Source organism: Amblyomma americanum, chromosome 2 (assembly GCF_052857255.1).
Source record: "Amblyomma americanum isolate KBUSLIRL-KWMA chromosome 2, ASM5285725v1, whole genome shotgun sequence".
NCBI lineage: Eukaryota > Metazoa > Arthropoda > Arachnida > Ixodida > Ixodidae > Amblyomma > Amblyomma americanum.
The window spans coordinates 165,368,468-165,387,269 of NC_135498.1; the positions used below are offsets into that span (position 1 = coordinate 165,368,468).

Below are 18,802 nucleotides of genomic sequence, written 5' to 3' on the forward strand. Positions count from 1 at the left end.
AAGCCACGGCCGTTTTTCATATAGCGATGATATAGTTGTTTACAGCATTGGTAAGCGTAGCATAAGAAAAATCTGAATATTTAACAACCCAAAAAAGAGGATGACAAGCAGCTGCACCACTTCCAACTGCTGCCTATTAAGTCATACACGCGCATGTATCGGTAGCACCGAGGCAATCCGAAATGAATGAATTTTGATGCTTAGCAGTTCCCAAAGCAAAAACATTTATTTGTAACATGAAATACGTTGTTTCGATAAGAGGATTTTTAATGTGTGGAGTATATTAAGTTTCTTTCCGTGAAGAGCAACGTTCTTATGCTGCGAGGGTCTTGCGGCAGCTTAGATGTGAATTACCGTAACGAAAACTATGGTTTGGTTTATGGGGGTTTAACGTCCCAAAGCGACTCAGGCTATGAGAGACGCCGTAGTGAAAGGCTCCGGAAATTTCGACCACCTGGGGTTCTTTAACGTGCACTGACATCGCACAGTACACGGGCCTCTAGAATTTCGCCTCCATCGAAATTCGACCACCGCGGCCGGGATCGAATCCGCGTCTTTCGGGCCGGCAGCCGAGCACCGTAACCACTCAGCCACCGCGGCGGCTAACGAAAAACTATGCTGCTCAGATCAAATTACATTATTATCAAGCAGAAACTACTTTACTTGCTGGGGTATTTATTTATTACAAAAATTATAAATATATATTGCACAGATTTGGGCCCTTAATAAAGGCACAGCTCTAGAAATTTTTAAGTTTTTTGGATACTTGGGACTAAACAGCGCGCAGTGAAACACCAGTCATTTATGTCAGTACTCTCATTAAATACCTCTTTTGCTATTTTGTTATAAGCGCAAACTGTTGCCTCACTGACGTTATTTCCTTCTCGGTTTCATCACTGACAATGAAGGTGCTTGTTACAGTAGGTTCAATTAACAGATGGCGTGTGGGATGGTATCTGCTCTACACGTTTGTGCCCCAATCAAGAAAATGAAATTTGAAAATATTAGCCAGTTAAGCAAAGAATTTTCCACAAAATACATGTTTTTAGAATTCGCCATACAGAACTCCGAAGAATTCGGTATGTTTTCATGAAATAACCGTGTTGCAATTTCATTGAAAGCTGTGGTATAATATTTTAGTTTGCCTTCATTACGACCGAATTGATTAGATAGCATCTGAATTATTCGCGCTTGTAATTATCAGACCCATTATATTTTCACCAGCGGTGCTACAAACTGACGATGTCGAATATAGCTTTCACTATCCTAGAACAACTACCTTTTCGGTTGTCAGTCGTTTGCCCTAGCCAAATAATTTCTGAAATCTTAGCTACACCCGCTTGCTCCGCATCACTTAGTATTCCTTTACTTCGTTTCATTAGACCAGTACCACCTGAAATAAAATAACGTCTTTCTTCACCAGAGAAATTGCCACGGACAAGACAAGCACAGAAAAGTGAAATACGACAGCACAAGCCCCTGTCGCAGATAAATAATTTTATTGAGGAAATGCACCTTAATTACTTTCCAAGAAACATCCTGTAAAGACTTGAGCAAGATCAAGTTACAACCATGACGGCCCGAATCAATTCATTTAAATAATCCTTCCCCAGAACCATAGCTGAATGGAATTCCTTGCCTCAGGACCTTTTACAAGCAGACAATCTACAGCAATTTGAAACTTATCTCTCCCGTTATTTAAGGCTATTGAAACCATTTTCCATTGCTGTCATTCAGTATGTTCTTTACCTGCGGTTCTGATCCTCGGTGGTCTGAAACCGAACGTATTATTATGAACGCTTACATTTCTAACGCACTTGTGGCTTTATCTGCTGGCAAGATGATTGATGATTTTATATAAATTTATATAAATTTTGTATTTGCGGCTGTGTGTACGTTTTGAGTTGTACGCATTTACCCTGCAACGGCATTACGGCTGACAGCATAAAATAAATAAATAAATTATTGAGAATATGCACTTAATGCCTTGCCAAGAAACAACCTGTAAAAACTTGAGCAAGAGCTGCTAGAAATAACCGAGAAGACTAATCTGACCGTAAATCACTAGAGTTACGGACGTGAGGTACCAATGAAGTCTTTGGAAAAAAAATCGAAAGCTCATTTTAAACGTTGGGCCCAAGCATTTCCTCGAGTGTAAGCCCTGGCAGCCCAAAGAGTTAAACTCACACGCGAAGTAAATCGAGATTTCAGTGTAGCAAAGACTGCCCGCGACTGTGTGAGCGAGATTTGGATTACCTTGTACGAGAAAGATATTCTCTTCGTTTTGACTCCACATGTCTAACCTTATTCCAAACCCAGCCTGATGAGAGGTTGCGTTTCTCGGAGTTTATTGCTTTTATGTGTGGTCACTGTTTCTAGGCAATGTAAGCAAATGTGTTGTTCAAAAAAGTAATGTAACTGTAAAAACGGCTTGTGCCGTCTTCTGTCCATTTTAGTGGCGTTTCTGGTTCAAAGTTATTCTTGTACATTACGTAATCCCGCCTGAAATCTTGATTTATATTTACTGTATTCTTTATCTCTATGTGTGTGCTGGTATTACTCTCTCCATTGAAATTTAGGAAAATGATAGCGTTTTAGGAGTTTCCGAAATCCCCGCCATGAACTACAGAAGAGCGTAAGATCACTGGGTTTCATTAAATGTGACTGATTGAGAAGTCGCGATCTGGAACTGGTTCGGTGAAGGGCAGGTGCTTGCAGCCGCCGTGTATGGTCAGGAGCGATGTTATGACGACAGGTTAGGACTTCAGTTCTGCGTCCACCGATGGCTTGCTTTTCTTCAGGGCCAGCTTGAGACCGTTGCCTCCCGGAACTATCATCCGCTTCTCCTCGTTCTTGGAAGAAGGTACACCGTCTGAGGGAACGTCGACATTTCCACGGCTAGCAGGGCCCGGCTTTGCGCTGGAGAGGTTGCTCCGTTCGCTGTCATCCTGGCTGCCGTCGCTTTCCTAATCGCGGCTGTCGCTCTCGTCGCCGCTGCAGTCACTCCCTTCGCCGCTGAAGTCGCTCCATTCGCCGCTGCAGTCGCTCGCGTCGCCACTGCAGTCGCTCTCGTCGTCGATGCTGACACTCGAGTATTATTTCGTCCACCACAACTCGGCGACAAGCCTTTAGAGCAGTAGACGACGGTGGTTTCTCATGTCACTAGGGTCCTCGTCGATCTGCGGGATCTTCGCGATACCTGGGGAGATAATAGCACGAATATAAAAATATATCCCGGTGGAAGCGGCACATGCTACTGTCGAGCGCTCACTATTGAACTACGGCTAAGGGACCTTCGGCCTGCACGGCTGGTAAAGTTGATAAGGAATTCGCAATGACCTTATCAAAGAGGGAAGGGCTGATAAGAGGCCTGATGGAAGTCAGAGGGGAGCAGTGGAACAAGAAGCTAGAGGGGAGAGTTTGATAGAGAGATATCTGGTTTGCTGCAGCACAAGTTTAGCTCTATATATTTAAATATCACCAGACCAAGCCCTGGACAACTACTATCCCACTGCACACATCCTGTTCCATTCGCCCCTTCACATCAGCCAGTGGCCCTCCACGGGTTCCAGAATGCGTATGTACCATTCCCATCTCTCCAATAACCTCAAAACAATCTGTAGTCACTTTTTAGACCAATTTTGAAGCTTTGTGCCCAGAGCGCGCTGCAAAAGTATAATGACGTTCAAAGGAAAACAAGGGTATTGCTGTCTGCACTCGTTACAAATGTATTCTGAACAGCGGAATTGCCTTGTAATACAACGCGCAGGCAATTTAAATTGCGCTAGTCAGTAAACATGCGCTGTCCCCCATGAAATTCATGTGCTGGATTCAGGTGGTCGTCGACGACTTTGCAAGAAGATCAAAACGCTTTGAAGGCAGACTCGAAAATGGCCATTTTAATTGCAATGTCATAACTAACATATGCATCGAAATAAACTGCTTACAATATCACGAATAATATTACGATGATAACTTATGTCGAGGAATGTGTCCTAGGCGAAAGCATCATTGTGAAAGGTGTTTTGTACTTATCAATGTGGCTTTAAAAGCCATTTCTAAGCAATGCAACTCAGAGACATGAGGACCAGCCGAGGGCAACGCTTTTACACGCTGTGCAACCGGTGGGTGCAAGGCGGCACTAGGGATCCGACCCATCAGGACGAACTGTTCAGGCCTGCATGAAAGAATAAAGCTTCATGATAATTTGATACATGCGTACAGGACAGACACCAAAAGCAATCTTTGCTTTGGGCTTCCTTTCTTTCTCGCTGTTATTTTCCAAGATTCATTATCAACAAGCTGGCTGTCCGCACAACTACTGAAACTGTAGACTATTTCCGCTACAGGCAAGTTTCAGCAGCCCCATTGCACACTGCCGTAGCTGTAACCTAGATTATCGCATTACACCTACACATGCGCAGTAGCAGAATGCAGCCACGTATGGCACACATCTCAGAGTCTAATATCCAAAACCATACTGCTTGCATCTCGAATCTTGAGGTTTAATTTGATGTGAGCGGCCACTGTACCAGTGCATTAGGGCGCATTAGGTCCACTCGGCACAAAATTGTAACAGTACCGCTTCAGAAACAGGCTCAACTGGTCAACATCTTTTGCTTAGCTTGGGAAACAGGATTTCGCAGTGCAGCCGTTGCTAAAAGCCTTCCGAGTGCAATCTAATTTGTGAAACGTATTTCGTCGAAGGCAACTATGTAAACCTCGGCATGTCGCTTAAGAAAGGCTATATAGAGCTTTTTGCAAACAAATAAATACGACATCTGATTTAAGGCTCTCGTATTTCGTGCTATCAAAGGGCAAAAACATTTCTTTGTCCGTTACTGAGACATCCTGCGCACACGGGTAATGCGATTATTCATTGTGTGAAAAGTAGCCATGAACACAGGCCCCAAGTCTAGAGAGCCATACGCGCACGCAACACGCGAGCTGGATAATTGGCACGCCCGCTGTGGCAGCCGTCATCTTGTGCACGGCGGCGTCGGAAACTTGAACGGGAGGACGCGAGTTGGCTTTCGCACAAACGTGCATCAGGGGAAAGCACTGTGGATGCCTTTCACGCCCAATAGCAACTGAAAGCGCGCCACCACCGCTTTCAGAGGAAGGTGTGCTTCTTCGCCAGAATTAAGTGAGACGACAAGCAACGGAAGCAGTCGAAATTTCAAAAACCAACGAGTCATGTGTCAGCGATGCGTCTGTCAGACTGCCTGAAAAAGTGTTGGTTTTAGGATAATCGAAAAATATTTGGCTGCTAACGCTTCCCGCGTTAAAAAACTGGCACGTCGCATGTTATTGTTCTGCGTTGCTGTGGCCTTCGTGATATGTACCATAATAAGGCCTCTGGCTACAAAACGGTTATTGCGTGCAGCGCTTTCTGCCGCGGTTTGATTGTGTTCAGGTCATACAGCTACCGTCTGCATCTCTTGAAGATATACCGTATTATCGCGATTCCTACGAGCCTTCGATTGTAACGCGCACCCGTTTTTCAAGGCCGCGAAAAATAGTGTCGTTAGCTTGACTGTAACTGGCACCAGATTTTCGTGCTTATCTGGAGATATACCTACGTGAGACCGCCTGATTGCCACTTCCCTTGGAGCACAAGATAACTGCGCCACTATGTGCTTAAAAAGCCCCGCACACAATTGTAAGAATGAAATGACATATCATTTCAAGGAGCACAAAAGATGGGCCCCAAACCGGAGTACGCGTAGCCGAACACAAACGAACGTTGGCAAAGTTTTCAGGTCACCCGCCCATGGTGCCTACTTGCTGCGCTCCAGCCCGCGCAACGCATGTGTGACCTTCGTTGCCCGTGATGGTAAAAGCCAGCGCGCGGTGCGAAGGAGTCCAGGTGGCTCTTGATGCACGGGCCACAGTGTCTCATGAGTTGCATCTCATTATTTCATGCGCGCTGCGGCGACATAGGTCCCGTGATGCGATCCAGCTGCGAGGCCATTAACCAGCTCTGGTCGCGTGGTCGCCATGAATACAAATCCACGAACGCTGTTGGTCGCGAAGAATGGTCAGAAAAGCTACTGATGGGACCAGTTGGTTTAAACGCACAACCGAAAGGAAGCTCAGGGAAGAAAATCGGGTGACGTGGGACCTCACTGAGATCCGAGTGCGGCTGTCAAAAAAAGCTACGCCTTCCTGTAGTGCATTAATTTCTTGTTTACGTCTACTCTAGAGTACGAGAGGGTGTGCCAATTTTTTCTAAACAGGCGTCGTACTGAACTCGGCGAGTCTTCGCAACCGATGTCTGTATGTTCGCTCAAGTCCAGGTCACTGCCTTGCTTGCGGGACATTTCAAATGCTCGCGTGGCCTCTCGGTAACCATGACCACCATAGGTGGTATTTGTAATATTCATGCACAGAAAATACTCCGCCCCCATTTTATGGTGGTTATGGATTTTTATGGTGCAAGGGCGTCTATGACCAAAGAGCGCCATGGCACAAGGTATTTTTCTCCTGGTCAAGCTGGGGTCGGAGACCCAGTTTCCAAGCATTTTACCCCTCACTAGCCGACAACCAGGCCAGAGGAAAGCTTATACCCATTGTATCACCGGTGGGCACCGGGTGGCACTGGGGATCGAACCCAGCACCTCCCGCATACGAGGCAGATGCTCGACCACCGCTGCGGTCATGCCCCCGTTTTAATTATGCCAATGACAATAGGGCTTTGCTGGCGTAGTTTTATTTTCGTGTTCAATTATAATGCGCATGTCATTTAGGCTCCACTCAATGCCAAACTCCAGGTTCAGTCCAAGGGATCCGCATGACATTGAAGTGACTTTCTAATTTGGTCTGTAGCGAAGCGATAGTTTCTCGATATTAGACTCGGGTCGTTACTAAAATGCAGCCCTCCCCACAGCAGAAAGTTTACTTACATCGATTTGGACCAAAACCGATGTCCAGACTAATTTAAATATGATTAATACGATGGTGGCCTATAAGTTTGACCGGGATCTCTCCCAAATTTTAGACCATCTTCGGAATCTGATATACTTCGATTTCTAACGAAACCATGTCCAGCCTGATTTGACTATGCCGTTGATCTTACTCATTTCGTCTGTTTCGCCTTGTTTTGACCTTTTAGTGACTTGACATCGAAATTGAATCCAAAGCATACCATTTAACTATAGTTGGGGTAGAGACTATGCCAATTATCACGTGCTCCACTGTATAAAAGAATTAGCGGAGAGTCCACAAGAATGCCTACTCCAACGTCAATTTCATAAAACAAATGAGAGAACTAGCTCTTGTACACAGCTCCGATCCAAACGTTCCCATCACGCAATAGAGAACCACACCAGATCCCGTATTTGAACGAGTGACGCCTGCAACTATGACCATTCTCGAAGTGCAAAAAAAAGGCAAACTACTTCATGAACAACAAGACGGTGTTCACCAGAAGAGGTGCGACTCAGGAAGCATGCTAAATACTTAAGTGGTTAAACGCTGTAAACACCGTCATTATTCCCAGTCAAACACACACAAAGCAGCCGCAAGCAACAAATCCAGCCAAGAGGTAATAAACAGCCAAATCATGCAGAAACGTGAAGATCTATCGCTCAAGAATTTGCTGTAGCATAGTTAATACACTGCTAATTTTTTTAGTTTTTTCGCACAAAAAACGTGCCCATTTAAAATTGAATGAATGTGGTGCTCTCGATGCGAGTCACAAGACACACGCAGATACCTCTAAACACTAACAACCCACACAACTATTGAATGGCTGTTTTCAGCTCTGGGAGCCATTGTGAGCTCCAAGAGTAAGCGCCTGCCACTAAGAATGTTGTCTAGCTCGTTTTCGCGAGCACAAAATTTTAAATTTAAGTTTGGTGAGCACTAAATGTCACTTGTTTTTTTGAAGCTACCGGGTGTCTTTTTTTCTGACGCTTCAATTTCACTATCATATCCAGCTACTGCTTTCGGGATCTCAGCTTCTTGCTCTAACTGAGGATACCATTCTCATATCCTTTTGTTCTAATTTTAATTCATCTTTTGTCTTGAATATGATACTTGTTTTTCATGCGAAGTGCGAACAACACTGTTCGTACACAAACTAATACCGTCCTCTGAAGAAAGAAAAGAAAAAAAATCAACTGCAACGTGATCTTCACGCGAAATTCCACACCTATATGTCTCCTACATGGACAAGATACCGCTGCTGACAGAAAGCGGTGGCCACAACCGTCGTTGGTGTGCTCATCGCTGCCCCATATCTGGGACCGGTGGCCAATTCATCAGTCGGAGTTTGAAGCTACCAATGTTCTTCAATCAGGACATGATTATGCTAACATTGTGATGCGAAACACGACAGTCGGGTAACAATGTTTAAATAGCACGTTCTTATTTCAAAAATTTGAAGATTCACAGAATAAACCAGCCATCACATGAGAATGAGAAAATAATTATGTGAATACCACACACGAGGTAAATCTACGGACAGCATTGTGGTGGAACCTTTAGAAGTGTTTCTTTTTTTCTTTTCATTGAGAAAATAGGCAAAACGCGTTTAAGTCGCACGCCTGCAGATCGCCAGAAGTGAAAGGCTGCATCTCATTGCTGAGTTAAGTCCTGGGGACAGGTGAGCACGTGCAGCTATCTGCTGTGTTTTGGGAGGGAGAAAAATTTACTTTTTGTGAATTACAAATCAACGCATTAGACATGACTTCTTCAATTAAAGCTCAGGAATCAAGCAACAATATTTCTTTCACATGCGAAGGCATAGTGGTGTTTACTTCTGAAGCAATAATATTGGGAGGTTCATAAGAGACGAACTCAAGAGGTACTTAAAAAATCACGGTGCAGTACAGCAACTGTACCTCAATGCATATTGACTGCACTGATTAGCCCGCTGTTGTTTCTGGAGGCCCCGACACGCATCACACAACGTTGGTTCCCAGGTTGTTTCCTATTTTCGACTGAAGGAGGTAGCCTGCATTTTTCATATGTAATAATGAGGCAGCGTTGTTGATACCATGACAGTTAGGATCATGTGAATGACTTTAATTTGCCTTACGAGCATTAGCTCTTACTGTCGGCCGGGAATCTCAGGCGAACGAAATATGACCCCCCATCACGTGACCGCGCGCACGCAGTCGTGGGCTGACACGGCGGCCGGTTTTTGAAATAATTGCTGTAATGCACTGAGGTTCTCTAATAAAGCGTTAGGAAAAATTTGACAAATTTCAAGCGGTTCCATAACAAGGACAAGAAGATTTTGCGATTAATGTCTTAGGCCTCCTTGTACCTTGCCATATTTCTACGACGTCCATCAAAGGGACTGCGAGCTAAAATTTTACACCTGCATTTTGGAATGAAAGGGACTTCACAAGCTGAAACTGATGAACGCGGCCTGCTTGTATGAAGAAAGAAAGGTTAGGAATACATTTTTCCTGGGCAACTTCCTTTGCTGCCGAACCTGGCGACAGCCGCTCAAAGCTAAAAATCTGACTCCGCAAAATCCTTGCTACATCCACCGATTGAAATCGGTAGATGCTGGCAGTCGACCAGATAGAGATCTCTGACTGCACCTATTACAGCTACCCTCTCTCCCGGGTACACAGTGAAACATTGTGTATAGCAAAACGAAATTGGAAGGTAAAGTTTCGCCAAAGGCTATCAGAGCATCATCTTTGAGACACACCTCGAATAATATTTCGGATATGATAAGCTGAAAGTTGCATTTATAGGGCGCAGGCTTCAGGCAGGCTGGAATATCTCGGCAAGGTGACATTTCTTTTCGGAGCGCACTCTCACTAATCTGGCTGTGGTGGGAATCTTCGGCATGCCTATCCAACGATAACAGGTGAAACCTGCCATTGAAGTGAAGGATTCTTTTCGCACTCTTGTTCGAGTGCGAACGAGTGCAGCATGTGCTATGCAGTTAAGCGGCATGTTGCTGTACTGTTTTATGCTACGTGTCATGGCACCACGCACGCTAAATTAAGTCAAGCCTATTTGAACACCAATACAAAGCAATCTGATCGCCGTGGTGGCTCAGTGGTTATGGCGCCCGGCCGCTGACATGGGTTCGATCCCGGTGGCGACGTTCAAATTTCGATGGAGGTGAAATGCTAGAGCCCCGTGTACTGCGCAATGACAGTGCACGTTAAAGAAACCCAGGTGCTCGAAATTTCAGGAGATCTTCACTACGGAGTCCCTCATAGCCTGAGTGGCTTTGAGTCATTAAACCCCCAAAACAAAAAAATGACGGGTGTCCAATAATTCTGGCTACACTGGAACAGTTGAGTGAACACCTGTAGGTATGAAAGGAGTCTGTGAGAAAGGCTGGTGCCATTTGAGATCACATGGGTTGTCAATTCTTTTTAAATTTTTGCGTACAGAGGAATCCAGTGGGTATCGTCATGGCTTGTGTCCCTACATGATCATTTATGTGTCTCTTTGGATGAGTATGAATGCCTTCATTAAAATTTTAAAATCTGTTCCGAGTATGCGCTCATGTAATCAGTGCAGTAAAAAGGAAAAGAATGCATAACTGTCACCTTGTATTAGAAGTCCAGGAAGGAAAGGTCCGGATATTGCACAGGTTCCTCGGACGGCCCGGTCTCGCCGTGCAGCCAGGCCGGGAATGGTGCTCCGGTGACGGGGTAGTCTTCGTCCTCGTCTTGAGGCGCCGGCGCGCTCCCCTCGGCGGCAAGGTGGAGTCCACTGGACCCTTGAATGGAGAACAGGCCGCCTTGGCTCTCAGCAGTAGGTGCAGGGTCCGAGGGCGACTCTACCCGACACCGCTTCGAAGGGCCGGGCTCATTTGCGGAGTGAAAATGGCTAATTGGGTTTAAGGTCCCGCCTCTCGTGCAGGGTCTAAAAGAAACAGTGAGCGAAGCGTCAATGGACGTACCATGGGAAGGATCACGCTGACGTTTATGGTTGGCGCAGGAGGCAGCAGGCGCAGCGGGTGCTTTAACGTCATCCTCCGAGTCGGTGTCGTCCTCGCTGGTGTCGCTGGAAGGGTCCGTCAACCACCGCCACCTCCGTACCAGTCTTTCCAGCAGCAGGCGCCGGTGAATCCCCAGGTCCCGAGTGTCCTCATCAATGTCCCGGATCTTCTGGATAGCTGCGGAGAGAATATAGCGTATATTCTTATCCATGGCAAACCAGAGCAGAGTACTCACCAGGTTAAACAGAGTCCAGGAAGCGGTAACGTCCGGTAGGTAGCACTGTCGAGAGCAAAATGGGCGCGTGATGCTTGCGGGTGTCGCTATGCGGTCGTGTGGAGAGGGTAACGATGCGTCTGAGAGGGACAGGCCAATAATCGACCAGAAAGAAAGGGAAAAAACTCGAAGGGGAAGAGGGAGGCTTGCGAGTGACATACCAAATCTTATCAGTGCCCTTCCTTTTTCTGTTCTTTTTTTCCTGTTGTGCACGCTATATTACAAACACTTGATAGCAGCCCAAAAAAAAGCAGTTAAATTATTTGAGACACCAATATGAGACGATATAGTACGCCTGTTTATGGATTCTTCAGTATGTAAGGCCACTTACGGCGAAGTGTTGGACGCAAAAACGTTTAGAAGTACTTTAATTCAGTCGTAAAAATTTGATGACGCATGAATACCTTTTGATATAACATTCGATTGCATATTAACTCCGTCGAGAGCTGTCAAGCACGAGAAGCTGTACATACAAACCAATAGCGAGATTTCTCTGTCCACTTTTCAACTTGCCAACCGTGACACGTCGCAGCTGGCTGTTCAGTGCATTTCCCTTGGCATGTGCGGCATTAGAAACGATAATCACGGAAAACGTTTAATATTTACTTCATATTAAATTACCTTTCTTTAAATAGAAGGAGGCGTTAAGACACAGCCTACACTATTTCTTTCTCCAGAATTTGTAGAAAGCACGCGAAATATATAAAAAACATACAAATGACGTGAGTCACGCGTTAACGTGTTCTAGCGTGGCCAAACGCCCTTTTAATGAAAGAAAAATGCCCGGTCACAGTCTTGAATTAGTCGGCAGACAGCTGTCAGCATACCCTTGAAAGTGAGTAGGCGCATTTTCCAGGAAATTCAAAGCGCGAGCTGTGATCTGCGATAAGCGATAGGATAACCACCGATAGCCTATTCGTAGAAACCTTTATTGAACAATCACACCGACAAAACAGAAAAAATGAAGGGAATGCAGTACAGTCGTGCTGTTCAATGTAGCCTCCGTTTTTCTTTTTTTTTAACATTGTGTATTACATCGAAAAGAGCGGCAGCCGCTGGCTTCGGCGCAGTCAGCGCGTGCGCTTCGACGTTTCAAAACGCGGTGTGGAGCACTGCATTGTGGTAACCCATGAGCAGAGTCTCGTGGCATTTTTTCACACTTCGCGGGAGGCCCGTTAGTAGAAAAAAATCCTTCTTAGCTACACCTGCACCTTAATAGAACGAATTTGGCACTTACGTTAATACAAAAGCTTTTGAATAGTTCATGTTAGTTCAGTATAAATTATTTGAAAATAAAAACTCAACAGCTATACTTGACGTTAGAAGATGTGTCTTTGGTTTCAAACTGCAGCGGTTTCTAACCAACTTTTTTCCATTCTTGGTTCAAGTTACGAGCAGCACACTGTATATGCGCCCAACGTAGGTCTCGCACGCACCAACCAGTGAGTAAAACTCAGATTATGAGCACTATGCAATCTGCGATTGTTTTTCGAATGCGGTGTTTAGCCCACCCGTTTAGGTGTACAGGAAATAGCAATGTCTAAAATCTCTTGAGGAAGTAGCGGCTTCGCTGCAGCAACTTCGCTGAAAACATGACTTAACGGAAGCACAGAATTAAACGCACGAAATCAAGCCAAAATGATTGCAAGGAAAGACAACACACCGACAACAGCAACCAATGCTTGGGGAATGCGTCAAATACTTTGTCCAGTGTCCGGAATAATAGCAACTGAAACAAGTGAGCATTTTCACCGGGAATTAAGCAGTGTGATATTGTTCGGTGCATCGCAAAGACGACGGTTCAAACCAGGGAGAAAGACTTGTTCTGTTGAGCTATGTTTCAAGAGGTGGACCTTTGTTGAGCAGTTGGAAAAATTTTTGCGGAAACACACTCGATTTGCATGCATGTATCATGAGTCGGCGCGGTGGCAGAGTGGTACAGCTCTAGGCTGGCACAGACCGGCAGAGGACTCTGCGACTTGGAGCGAACCATCGCGTGGTGAAATGCTAACGTTGGATATTAAATGAATGTGGTACTCATTTAGTTTCACGTTTGCTATTTCATCAAAAGCGCAAGTTTTCTTTCCTCAATCACAAAATTTCCTCCTAGCTTTTATCACTGAGTGCGAAGTTTTCGTTACTCTAGCTTCAATTAACCAAGATGTTGTGAGAAAACAATACTGAACGCGTTCGTTCAGCAATCAATGGTATAAAAATTGAAAATTTTAGGGCTTTAAACAAATATCACGCGTGTGACCCCATGTTATTGAAATTCACCATAAAAAATTCTTGCAATTCGCTGTGTTTATGAAATAACCTCCTTTCTGTTTATTTTTGTGTCAAGGGAACAGCGCGACTCAGCTGCAGACACTGACGAACCAGTTGACACGTGAGGGGAAAGTAACCCTGTCGTTATTTCCCGCTTCCTTGTATACTGGCATGCGGTGATCAGCTTCCATAGTGCGCCGCCTCATCGCAGTTGCGCATAGCCATGTGCGCACAAGTCAGAATGACACCATATCTCCCCTTTTTTGTTTTTCGAACAAAAACAATAGAAAAGAAAGGCACTACAAAGAACAAATGAAGCGCAAAAAATGAGAAGCAACAGGTGAAAAACAATGCAAACCATACACCGCAAACACCAAGATAGTAAAGCGCAGCTAGTCTGCCATGTTCGATAGATACACCAGAACGTGTAGAAGCAGGTTTGGTCGCGGGTTAACTGTCGCCGTAACGTTCCGCTTTTGTTGCTTCACAGTCATAAGGGGTGACATAAGCCCCAGACGTTTTACTATTGTCTGGTGCAGCTAGAGCAGCAGTAGAACAGGAGGGTGGATGTGTTGGGACTGAATGCTCCGTACTGGAAGTTTCCCCTGACACACTGTTTACTGCCGGGGGCTCTACTGCTTGCAGTGTTCCTGGAAGCTAAGAGATCTCACCCGAGGGGTCGTAGCTCTCCTCTGGTTTTGACTTATGGACTACGTGCGCTGGTATGGTGGCGCTAGCAGTGACCACATCGCCAGCGCCGCCACGTGGCACTAGCCGCGTTAACCAGACGGCTGGTCTCGAGTGAGTGCCGAGGGGAGAGCGCGCGCCCCTCTCGAGACTGGCCGTGGTTGCCCTGCGCCTTCGTCCATGCCCGGTGCGCGTCAGCTCGGCCGCACAGCAGACGGGCACTGACCGCGATGCCATTCTGAGTCAATGCCTTCTTCTTTTCAGCGCATCGAAAGCCTTGGCGCCACCGCTGGTACATTTAGTTTTAATTGATTTCAGGTTGGGCTGATCATCGATTCCGAGCAACCATGAGTGCGTTGGAGTTCCAACGGCAACGCAACATCCGGCCGTGCAACTTCTTGAGCGAAATTTAGTACCTCTACGGCTTTGGAATCAAGTGCCTCATTGACCCAGATAATAAATCAGCTATGTAATTTACATCCACAGCTGTGACATCCACTATGTGAATGGTCGGCTACAGTTGCAAAAAACGCAAACTTTCTACACATTACAGATGATAATGCTCTACATCCTGCAGGATTGACTCAGCTTTGCTTTGTGTATTCCCCTCAGAGAAGCATAGCTCTAAGCATAGAAAAAGAAGATCGGTGTCTTGCTGAGTATCTTCCAAAGTTAGAGGTCTTTGTTTTGAGGAATTTCATGGAGGCACAATTTTGAAAAAATTATTTCGGTCTTATTTTTCTTTTGGTAAATACTTAACCAAGGCCGCCGCGATGGCTTAGTGGTTATTATGCTCAGCTCCTGCGCGATGCCAGCTGCAGCGGTCGCATTTCGATGGAGGTGATATCCAAGAGGCCCGCGTACTGTGCGATGGGGCACGTTAAAGAACAGCAGATGGTCGAAATTATCTGCAACCTTCCACTATGGCGCCGCTTATAGAGTTGCATTGGGACGACAAGCCCCATTAAAGTCAAAATATTAACTTTAGAAATTAAGGGTTCAGCGATGTTGTGAAACCCAAGAAATATAATACGGAAATTTGAAACACTCTTTATTTTTCTTTTTAATTATCTAGAACAAGATTTTAGTCCTCGGGAATGGCACATATAAATATACAAAATTTTAAACCACTGTAGGCAATAAATTAATACAAATACGTACACAAAAGCTCAGGTGAAGAAATGAAAAACGACGTAAGCATCTCAGAAGAACGACGTCGCACCTACAGCATACACACACGCACGAATGAAAACTAGAAACAAAACTGACGTGATGAACCACAGCTGAGCATATCAAACGAAGACAAACTTCTGATGCTAGCTCCAAGAACTTCACCGTAGACCACTTCCTTCGACTCACTGAGCTCGCATTCCTTCCCTCTACATAAAGCAATTCCTAGCTCCTAACAGTAACGGCACGTTCAAAACACCGCAGTCAGTGTAAACCCCTTCCAATTTCACATTCATGAATTTAGTTCGACAATTTTCCAGCAGGCACTCTGTGCATAAGCAAGCATGCACGATCTCCAAGCAAAGCGTTACAACGTATCCGGTAGCTCGACTGCAGTGTTTTTTATAGTTACGAGAGTGGTAAACACAGCAGTCGGTCGAGCCACCATAAGTAGCTAAATTTGTTTTCGCCTTCGGATGAAACACCTTGACGCTGGCCTCGCTCACTGCAAACTGGACCACAGAGCTGCGTTGGCTGCGTCCGCCTTTCGGCACCGCTGTTAGCCAGATGGCGCCACTCGCGCGCACCAAGCAGGACTAATATACGCCGATGATATAGTGCTAATGGCTGACAGCAAGGAAGATTTACAGAAGTTGATAGACATATGTGGTACAGAGGGAGATATATTACGTTTCGAATTTAGTAAGGAAAATCGGCAGTCATGATATTTAATGATGAGGTCGGCGAGCATAGAATACAGGGGTTCACGCTAGAAAATGTGGATGAGTACAAGTATCTTGGGGTTTGGATAAATAACGGCGCTGAGTATCTGAGAGAGAACAAAAAATATGTAATGAATAAAGCTAGTAGGAATTGAGCTCTCATGAAAAAAAGGGCACTGTGGAATTACAATAGGTATGAAGTGGTAAGAGGGATCTGGAAAGGGGTGGTGGTTCGTAGACGCGGCGTAGGGAGGCTAGCTTTGGGAGCACATGGCAATACACCAAATCAGGGGGTGCAGGGTGATATGGGATGGGCGTCGTTCGAGAGCAGAGAAGCTAGCAGTAAGATAGCATTTGAGGAGTGATTGAGAAAAATGGGGGGAAAAGCAGTGGGCTAGGAAAGTTTTCAGATTGCTGTAGATAAGGAATGTTGACACGAAATGGAGAACGCGAACTAGAAAATTGGCAAGCAAATATTAGACAGCAGTAGCGGGGAAAATTGGCAATTATCAGTTAAGAAAAAGGTTAAAGAAACAGAGCTCTGTGGAAAACAGGGATGCTGACAAAATCAGCACTGGGAACATACAGGATTTTTAAGCAGGAAATTGCCAAAGAAAATATATATGATAATTGTAGGGGAAGCTCTTTGTTGTTTGAGGCCAGGACGGGAGTTTTGCGGACTAAGACATATAGAGCCAGGTACGATGAGATAGACAAGTTGTGCGTTGCGTGCGGAGAGGAGGAGGAAACGGCGGAACGCTTGATACTTTCCGGTAAAGGGCTTCACCCTACAGTGGAAAGCAGCGGGGTTGATTTATTCAAGGAATTGGGGTTTAAGGACAGTGAAAAGAAAGTAGATTTTAAGCGGGTAGAAGTAACCAAGCGAAGGATATCTGATTGCTGGCTAAAATCAAGAGAAGAGTAAAATTTCATAAGTCATGGCAAATTGGCTTGAGCCACCGCCCGATTTAAAAGGTTCAGCCGTATCCATCCATCCAAGCTGCAGCGCATGGAGCCTATACAGGACCAAAGCACGCCTGTTTCTCTAGTTTCAGTCCCGCGTCTATCCTGGCGACCTAGAGCCGCGGCCGAGAAGCACGTTTTAAAACGGTTGCACTGAGCCGACTGTATTTTACTCACACCCGATTTCCGGCTTGCAACTGTTCGAGCTGTCTAGCCACGTGATGGCTATCGAAGTTGCGCCGCTGCTTTTCCCTGACTGCTTCGCCTCTCCTGGCAGAGTTTTAGGCTTCTCGGTTTGAATGGTTTAAACGGCTGGGATGCAGCGGTAATGTTGAGCGCAAACGTCGGTTCAAGACCATTTTGGCAGGGCTTTTCCCCACGGGACCTGGAGTGTTCCTCTATGCCAACAGCACCAGTTAATGCTCTGCTGACTTTTCTAGCAATCTTTTGATGGTTTGAACTGTGCGCTCCACTGCACCGTTAGATTACGGATACCTGGGGCTTGACGTAGCATGTGTGAACCCGTACGCTTTAGCAACATCCTTGAAATCTTGTGATGAGAACTGGGCGCCATTAAGGTCACCAATAATTTCGTTATGCCATGCCTGGCAAAAAAGCTGTTCAGCTGTTTTATAACAGATTGAGAATTGCACGACTGTAACAAAGCAACCTCCGGAAAGCGCGAAAAGTAGTCCACAACTGGAAGATAATGCCTCTGGTTGAAATAATATAGGTCCACTCCTAGCTTTTGCCAGGGAAAAGAAGGCGACTTCGAGGGCATCATTGGTTCTGCCCATTCTACCATCAGCTTGGCGCACTCTACTCAGCTATTCACTGTTGGAGCCAACTTAGCCAATCCCCGGCCACCAGACAAATTCCCGAGCTCGAGCGCGACATCTTACGATCCCCTGATGGCCTTCATGGAACGCTGCCAGGACTTCCGCTCTCATCCCCCCAGGGATGACTAGGCGGTCATCATACAGAAGCACCACGCCACGTTCTAAAAGTTGTGCTCGGCGAGGCCAAAATGGCCTAAATGAACTGTTGAAATTTGCGAAACGCGGCCAACCATTCCGGCAGTAGAACAGTCGCTGCTGGCAAGTAGCATCGCCTTGTTGCACTAGCCGCACCGTATTTACATGGGCTGATGACGTAACTTAGCTGAAGGAGCCTTAGACAAAACTAGAATCCTCGTCAGGCGACAACTTGTCCCAAACCAGTCCGAGTTCTTTACAAGGTGCCCGAGAAAGGGCATCAGCAGTGACAATCTGTTTTCCAGGGACATAGACAACGCTGAAGGATACCTCAAAAGCCTCATACGAAACCTTTGGATCCTCGGCGGTTACGTGCTGATTGGCTATTTTCATAGAACTGTTCCACCACGGCAGCTATTTCGGACAATTATGTTTGTGGAAGTCTCGTGGCAGCTTCATAAACTGAGCTGTGCCAGCTATGTCCCACAATAGGTGTAAAATAAAGTAGATGTGTTCAAAAGTGAGCATGCGTATTTATTTTGATGCTGACGGCTTCTGCTTTGCAAATTACGGTGGGGGCGTTGAGTACACACCTCCGGAATGCTCTTCTGAAACGCAGCGTCGTGTCGTTTCTAGGCTTCAGTAATGTCTGCCAAACACCGGATTTCATGTACAGCATCTCCTGCATCGCCTTGTCTGCCTCATCTTATCTTCTAAGGCTGGCTTGGCGTGAGATGCAGTGGGGGCTGCTGTCTCCTTCTCGTGCGCTTTAGCGTCCGCTCCCAGACACCCTTAGAGCGTGCGAGGGTAGCGGTGTCGG

The 18,802-nt window shown here is 45.8% G+C and overlaps 1 long non-coding RNA gene across 2 annotated transcripts; it reads right to left on the minus strand.

The window, feature by feature from the left end:
- Positions 1-1,488: 1,488 nt before the first annotated feature.
- Positions 1,489-11,096, minus strand: LOC144119244 (uncharacterized). Of its 2 annotated transcripts, none has more exons than XR_013312307.1 (3): positions 10,886-11,096; positions 10,530-10,702; positions 1,489-3,199 (listed from the first exon to the last, which is right to left on the minus strand). It is a non-coding gene; the product is annotated as an uncharacterized LOC144119244 (long non-coding RNA). The 2 variants fall into 2 exon arrangements; XR_013312308.1 differs by having other exon boundaries at positions 10,530-10,812.
- Between the last annotated feature and the right edge of the window lie 7,706 nt (positions 11,097-18,802).